The sequence below is a fragment of the Pteropus vampyrus genome, unplaced genomic scaffold (genome assembly GCF_000151845.1).
Source record: "Pteropus vampyrus isolate Shadow unplaced genomic scaffold, Pvam_2.0 Scaffold216, whole genome shotgun sequence".
NCBI classification, from domain to species: Eukaryota; Metazoa; Chordata; class Mammalia; order Chiroptera; family Pteropodidae; genus Pteropus; species Pteropus vampyrus.
The window spans coordinates 2,288,801-2,295,863 of NW_011888997.1; the positions used below are offsets into that span (position 1 = coordinate 2,288,801).

A 7,063-nucleotide genomic window follows, 5' to 3' on the forward strand; every position below is an offset into this window, starting at 1 on the left:
CTCCATTCTGTTTTCCAAGGTTGGTACTATCCTCACCTGGGTGGAGTGGTGGCAGTGGACAAGAGTTAAGTTATTGGTTTTTGTAACCCATCCATGGGGAATCTTATTTATTCTGTCTAGATTGGTGTACTGAACATTTCTTTAGACCCTGGGTGCTTTAATCAGCCAGAGTCAAGAACTATAGGGTTAAGCAAAGTTTTATGACAGGATACTTTACAGCCTTTAAGCTGTTACAATTCATTGTGATACAGACTTATGGTGGAGTATGTTTCATTCACAGAATTTATCAATGTATTTACTTGTGAATCTTTATTCTTACATGATCTATTAACCAATATTTCTTGAAATAAGTTGAGATCTGCTGTTCTAGCCCAACACTCTTGTTTACCAAAGAGAAGATGAAAGGTCAAGAAGTTAAGTCACTAACTTAAGTTAGTCACACCTCTTAATAATAGCAATATCAAATCCAAGGTTTGAGTCTCCTTTCTTTGTCTAATACTCTTTTCCTTCTTTATGAAATAACTTAATATTATTCCTCCTGACTCTCCAAGTTTCACTTATGTCAAAATTACTGCAATCAGAATCATTGTAAATTTAGTTGGGGAATTCTTCATTGCAATGGTGGGTACAGAGTTTACTTTGGATGCACTGTGACAGGGAATAATTTTTCTCTCTTATTACCATTCCCTTTGAAACACCACTTTAAGTGCCTGAAAGTCAGCTTCCTGGTCAGTCAATGTTGACTGCTGAGGCTTTGACAGAATGACAGTCCTGAATTGGTTAATCAGAGGATGTAAATGATGTAAAAGTGACAGTCACTACTCTATTAGTGTTCCTGTAAGAAAGCTAAGAACCTCAACCCACGATTCTTTGAAAAGTTTTATAAGAACTAAGGCAATTTTTATCATGATTTTAAAATAAAGCATTTTTAGAAGTGTAAATAATGATACTACATGGCACATCTCCCCATTGATGCTTGAGGATAGCAATTCTCATCTAATGTGTGTGACATGGTTTGTGTGATTCATTATGGGGTATCCAACATCAGTTCCCAGTAGCATTCATATTACCAAAGTTTACAAACGAATTACTTAAAATATAAATTACATGTGATACAAGTTTAACACTAAATTAATTATCACTCTCACTTGTACTCAATATGCTTTCTTGACTGAAAGAGAAAGGGGTGGATTTTCCAGGTCAGTATGAGAGTTTGTTACACATTATTGTCATTCTTTATATGCATGGCCAATAAGAGATGAATTAGTGCACAAAGGAAGTTCTGACAAGTTTTCTTTTGGCACATGCTACTCTCAGTCTATTTCTTTGTGAAATTTTACACACACACACACACACACACTCACACCAGACCCATATACAGATCAAAAAATCTAGAACTATAAATTACCATCAAGATCTTCCCATCTCTGAAATATTTTATTCTATGTTTGAAATTCTCAAAAATATCTCTATCTTCTTTGAAATATAGTTTTTTTGTATATGTCCAGTGAATCCATAAGAGAATTAATATGACCAAGAAACAAGCCAGGATAAAATCAATGCAACCTCTTTTCAAAGTAGAGTAGTCTAAGATATATATCGTGCAGTATTTACAGAGATATGAGAAGATCTCTCGATGACCTAGACACTTATTTTTCAGAGTACTTAAAACATCCACAACTTCAGTAATAATGTGTTTCACTACATTTTCACTAAGTAGCAAAGAGTTCCAGAGCACCTCAAAAAGAGAAAGAATTGAAAGCTGATGCTCCAAATTCTGGTTTGGGACCAAGTTTGTTGTTATATTTTTTTCCAAATTAAAAAATATATATTTTATTTATCATTAAGATTAAATAATGAGAAATTAGTGTATGAACAAGCCAGGCTGAATGTTTTCTCATCACATGGTTTTACACTGTCATAACTAAACCTAACATACCCCATGTATGAAGATTTGTTGATTTTCTAGAGAGCATCATCCTTTATGTTGTTGAAGCCAGAAGCATTGTAGCTACGGTTTCAAAATCTACCTATGCCTGCATAAATATTGATCTAAATCAGTTTGGTCAGGTAGTGTGATTTCTCTTGCGATGTGGTTTAACTTTTTACCATAACATAGATTCACTCCAATTTGGAATGCATCCACTGTTCAGATGGCTAAAGGGGAAAAAAATACTGAAGGAGCTACTTGTACCTACAGGCCACACCTACATATTAAACTCACTACACAGTCAGCTTGGGTGAAATTAGAGAGAAAACTACTCAAGCATGTCAGATGTTTAAGCTTTAAGACCCTGGGTGGAATGAAACAAAAGAGGAAGGAATCCAGGGGTGCTTTAGCATAATCAAGCTGGCTCATGCCACTGAAGGCACAGCTGGGATGGAGAGCTCACTGCTGTGAGGAAACTTGTAATTGTATTTCACTCCCACAGTCACCAGACATGTGGGGTGTGTGTGCATGTGTATGTGTGTGTGTGTGTGTGTGTGTGTGTGTGTTAAATTTGTTAAATTTCCCTGTTAAGAAAGCAAAGAGAGAGAACAAATAAATACCATTAAAAATGACGGTTCTCATTAAGTTCTTATAATGTGTACTATATTAAATATCTCTTTGCTCCCTACTTCTTCATTTTGACATTCTTTCATAAGGCTACTTGGTGCCCATCACCTTAAGATCAGTTTATTCAATCTGGAAGTCTATTAGAATATTCTAAAAGTGTACTAGAATGTTGTAATACCATACTTGAACTGTCTCATTTTTTATGCAATAGATAAACTGGAAATGAAAATTTTTTTGTTTATGTTTAGTGTTTTCAGTGCTGGGTAGAGATGCCATTCAGCGTTCCAAACCACTGGATTTAAGCCCAGGTATTAAGAAAGCGATATTCTGTTTTGTTTCCCTACACACATATGCTCCCAGTTTAATGGATTTTCAATCCATTTCCATTTGGTGATTTAGCCATTTTGTAAAACTGACTGACAGTAAAGAAAGGCTCACTAGAGGAAGTTTTGATGGTAGACACTTTTGCAAATAAAAACCTATTCATAGAATCTAACACTGACTGACAGATCACATATCTACTTACCAGATACATGTATGTCTATTGCAGAGCTAAGAGTTAAAACTAGGTAGGTGGAGGGGGCAAAAAGTTATACGCATCAATAAAAGAGTAATGAAAATTATTTGAACTTTTTTCCAAAATTAAAAATCAATGCAAAACATGATACAAACATGATACAAGTCTACAGGAACAAACATGTTCCACATCAGATATTCCTGCAGAATATTGCCATGCTATTTAGCCTACTTTAACCCAAATTTATGCCGAAACGGCCAGTGCTTTCTAACACTTGTGACAGATGGTTATCAAACAACCAAAGTCATTTATGTTATATATTAATCACTGTAAAAAAGGTATGATTAAATTAATGCTTTTCTATAATTTTCAGAACTATTCACAGACATTCCGCACTCCCGTAGGCATACTCAGATTTTGACCTTTCACCCAAAGTCTGAGATCTGATCATTAAGGAATTACTATAATTCCTGGTGTGCTTGAGTTATTCTTCTCTTTTTCAATTAAACATGACACTGAAATAACTTGGAGTTATTCTTCTCTTTTTCAAGCTAAACATGACACTGAAATCTTTTGTACTAGAGAAGTAAATATAACATAAATAGTTAAAATTATTTGGATAATGATGCTACATATCTAGAAATGGATTTTATTCTAGAAGTTTTATTGTTTCTAAGCAGATGTGAGTTTAAAGTCTGACTCTAGGTTAAGTAGTCGGATGGAGTTGGGAATATTATTAAATTTTCAGTGCTTCAGTTTGTGTGTTGGTAAATACAACCTTCTTCATGGAGTTATAAAGTGGAAAGAATTCATGCCAATGACAAAAAGTATAACTGTTGACATAGAGTGAGAGCTTAATTAAAATAAGCATTTTTAAATTTATTGTTATAACACTATTATAATGATTATGAGGTACTTATTAATTTAAGAAATACTTAATTGGATTATTTGATCCCCTGCTATATAATCTCATATGTATAAAATGCTTAAGATATTTAACATAATATGTTATGTTCTAGTATAGAAATACATGCAACATTTCCACTTTCTCTCCCTCTAATAACTAGAATTTTAGTTATTCTTCTTAGAAGTTGTGCATTAGGTTAAATGAAATAGCACTTGAGTCATTTCAAACCCTTATGCATATTTCAAACCAATGAACCAGTACATTGTTGTACCACAGCCAAATCTAATTTTTTTCAAATGACTGATTTAATGTTGGAATGTTTGAAATTATAAAATAATTAAGAAATATTTAGTTAAAATGAAACATCTCATAAGCGTTTAGATGTCCAAACCCAAAGCAGTATAGCCTGTAGATTAACTGATTTTGATATTGGATAGACCTGGTTCTAATCACAGCTCCATCACTTATAAACTGTTGGTTTTGGAAAAAAAAAATAGTTTATCTCTTTATTTCCTGTTCTGTAAAGCAGAGGTAGTACTGGCAACAGCCTCATCGTGTTTCCGTGAGGATTGCTTTGCAGATCTTAGCTTATAATAAGTGTTCAATAAATTTTATTGGTTGTCGTTGCTATTGTTATATTTGTGATACATCAATCTACATAAAGTTACATGAAAACAGAAAAACAACATTTAAAAGTTTGATCTGATAAATTTATAGGAACTATATTTAAAAATACATTTAAAGCAATTAAAATATTTTCTATGTGTATACTCAGAAATATACTATAATCATGATCTCTCTTCATTTTCATGGTTTACTTGTAATATACCATTATATATATAATATAACATTAATTTTTTCCTTTATAGACTTAACTATGACCTTTGGACAGTTCTTGTTTTCTTTATTTAATAAGTTAATTGTCAATAAAATGTCTGATCAAGTCTTTTCTTAAAGCCATCTCTTCAGTTATTATAAAAACTTATTTTCTACTTTTGTTATTTCTCTCTTTAGCATTTATCGGCATATGATATAGACTTGTTTTAAATTCCCTGTCTCCTCTGACAGAATACAAGCTGAGTAATGAAAGGGAAATGTTTTGTTCACTGATATGTTCCCAGAACTTAGACTGTTGCCTGGCGCTTAGTACATTAAATAATTATTTGTGGACTGAATTAATGAATGAATAAAATAATCATGTATAATAGATTTACAGTTAATAGAAAAAAGACTAAATAAAAAAGAAAGAGAAAGAATTTTCATCTATACATAGTATTTCCCAGTTATGCTGCTGCCTTTACTTTTGATTAGCAGACATACATTTTCTTTCAATGAAACAAATAAACTCATCAAAATTTATTGTTAAAATATATGTATTTAAAAGAGATAAAAATATTCATAATATCATCCCATCATCTAGAGATAATAATAGATAGTAACATTTTTTGTTCTTGGTTAGTGCCTGGCTCTGTGCTATATATACCACAGTTAATCTATTTAAACCTCAAAAAACTACAAGGTACAGATTATTATCACCATTTTTAGATTAGAAAACTGACATATGTCTATGGCCATGCTACCCTGAATAAACCCAATCCCATCTGAGCTCTGAAGTTAAGCAGGGTCGAGCCTGGTTAGTACTTGGATGGGAGACCAGCTAGGAAGACCAGGTGCTGTAGGCGTAAAAAATAAAAAATAAGGGATTGTAAACTGACAAGGTCCTTGGAATCTGTGAGGTCAGTCAAGGGTTGCCTCACTTAAAAAAAAAAAAGAAAAAAGAAAAAAAAAGAAAACTGGGATACAAATAGAGTAAGTAACCTTTCAAAGACATGTAATTAAAGTGATAAGGCTAGATTCCAAATTTAGAATGTTTCCAAATCTTAGCTCTTAACCTTATACTACATAGTTAAAACATTTTTGTGTGTTTTACACATATGCAGATTTTTCCATGCAATTTATTTTTGATGTTTTGTGGTTTCTTATACTGTTTTTCTACTAATTCTGAGCATTCCTTTATGCATTATTCCCTTATGCATTCTTCAAAGTTTCATTTTTAAATTGATGAATGATATTTAACAATTTTCCTTTTTGCTGGAAACTAGGATTATTTCCTCTTTTTCAGTATTGCCAGGAGGGGCTGGTTACTTTATCTTAATAGTGTGATTGAAGCAAGATTCTTCAGTGTAGTATAAGGGTACGAACATTTTTAAAACTTCAGTTTCTGTTGCCAAATTTTTTTCAGAATATATAAATTTTTACTCTTGGAAACATTGTTCATAATAGTATTTATATTAGATGCTCTTGGTTGTCTTTTAACATTAACATTTTAAGTTTCATGTTGAAGATGAAAGATAGCGTTTTAATATTTTAACTTTCATATTTAACATGATTTTTACATCTTTACTTACTGTTTTAATCTCTATAAATTGCCGATTTATGGCTTTTCTCCAAAGTTTTCCTTTCACAGTTGTTTTCAATTTTATTTATAACCTTAACATTTCTCTATCATATAGGTTTAAAGAAATTAATTACAGTCTAATTTTGCCTTTTAATTTTTTGTTTGTTATATTTGGTGATATATGAGATTTAGCCTTTGTGCAGTTACTTTTATCAATTTTTCCTATGCTCTTGCATTATTTCTCTACTTAAAAATTCTTCCCTAGGATAAAATCAGTTATTCGACTTTAACTTATGTTGATTATATATTGATTATCTGAATAATATAAAATCGATTTCAGTATAAATATAAAAGTCTTGTCACTAATTGTCATATTAATGTGCATTGATTTATATTTCTATTCCCTGATGAATTTTGATGATAACTTCTTTACCTACACAATTTTATATATGTGCTTTCTGCCTATTTTGTTTTTGATCTTTATGTCAATTCCTTATCATCAGTACCTTATTATTACTACAATTTTGTATGATTTATCTAGTAAGAACTATCTTTTATTTTCACTCTTGTTTTCCAAAATGCTAATGGCTGCCCTCATTAAGTTAATTTTCCAGATATAGTCTAGAATTATTTTGCCAAGACTCAAATAATCTCTACTAAGGATTTAATCAAAACTGTATTCAA

At 31.6% G+C, this 7,063-nt stretch overlaps 1 pseudogene; it reads left to right on the forward strand.

Annotated features, from left to right (window-relative positions):
* Positions 1-5,544: 5,544 nt before the first annotated feature.
* LOC111747259 lies at positions 5,545-5,663 on the forward strand (annotated as a pseudogene).
* Positions 5,664-7,063: the final 1,400 nt, after the last annotated feature.